We start from the raw sequence: 1,567 nt of genomic DNA on the forward strand, positions 1-1,567 counted from the left end.
TGCTCAGGAAATTCCTTTGGATCTAGTGTCATCAAGATGGAGTTGTGGAGTATATGGAAAGGTTTGGCTTGAGTTTAGGAGGCGGGTCTTAAGCTTGTTGTCTGTGAGACAGATTGCACAGCAGCTTTTGAGCTAGTGACTGGTTGACAAGTTTCACTCTGACATCTTGAAAAAGAAGTGATACAACTGATCTTTGAGTTGAAGTTAAAAAAGAGATTGGGATATTCATTTTGAGCTTATCCCTAGAGAAGCTAATATTGTGGCAGATCGGTTGACAAAGATAGAATCTGGAGCAGGGGCGGAGGTACACATATGGAAAGGGGGCAATCCCCCCCCCCCAAATTTTTAATTTTTGTTAAAAGAAAAAGAATAATAGATATAAAATAAAATATAATTTTTTTCTTCTCAATATTTTCATTCACTCAAATTTTCCACTTTTATTTTATAGCAGATAATAATTTTAGTAAATTATTAAACATCGTCCCCTCCCTAAATAGTTAGTATAGCTCCGTCCCTGATCTAGAGGTAGCGAAGCTGATGAGGTTCACCTTTAACACCAGCCGTCGAAGGTGGTTTATCCTTTCTTTCTGTTAAGAACCTGATTTTTTTTTTTTTCTGCTCTTTTATTTTTTCTCTTGGTTGTTCACAAAAAAAAAAGTAATTTTATGTTTGGATATTTCATGAACTAAACTTGTATCCACACAAAATATCTTCCGTGTGACAAAAGTACCCTGTCTTTAGAGGGTTGGAGTGCCACGTAGGGTACTTTTGTCACACGAAGGGCATCTTACGTGAATACAAGTTTAGTTTCGATTTAGTGTAGGTACATATGTTAGCGTTTTCATCTTTTATGGGTACAAATGGTCATTTATTCTAATGATATATATTAATAATATGTTTATGTATGTTGCATATAGCGAATAAATATATTGATATAAGTATATTTTAGTAACATAAATATATAAAATAGTTTAACGTTAATACATATTCATAATTAAAATTAGTATAAAAATTAATAAATAAAAAAGTAAAGTATCGTTTTTGTCCCCAACGTTTAGGGTATGTTTTAAAATTGTTTCTAACATTTCAATCGTCCTATTTAAATTCATAACGTTTTAAAATTGGCTCAATGTTGTCCTGCCGTTAGGGATCCATTAACAGAATTGACGACGGGACAAAATTGAGACGATTTTGAAACGTTAGAGACTTAAATAGGACGAAAACGTTGGAGGCAAAAACGATACATAAAAATAAATTTTAATTTTATCCTTCAATAATATCAATTTTTTACTGTACATAGTATTCAATTATTTTTTAATCACATCTAAGTAAATTACACTTAATCACATTACTTTCATTCTAAATAAATTTATTTTTTTTATAATTTTACACTTAAAGTAATATAATTTTTTTATAAATAAATAAATTTTACACTTTCATTCTAAATAAATAATGTAATGTGATTAGAATGAAAGTGTAAAATTATAAAAAATATATATATATAAGTAATGTAATTAAATAATGAAAGTAAAATTACATTATTTAGAATGAAAGCATAAAAGTTATT

The sequence above is a fragment of the Arachis ipaensis genome, chromosome B05 (genome assembly GCF_000816755.2).
Source record: "Arachis ipaensis cultivar K30076 chromosome B05, Araip1.1, whole genome shotgun sequence".
In the NCBI taxonomy this organism is placed as follows: domain Eukaryota; kingdom Viridiplantae; phylum Streptophyta; class Magnoliopsida; order Fabales; family Fabaceae; genus Arachis; species Arachis ipaensis.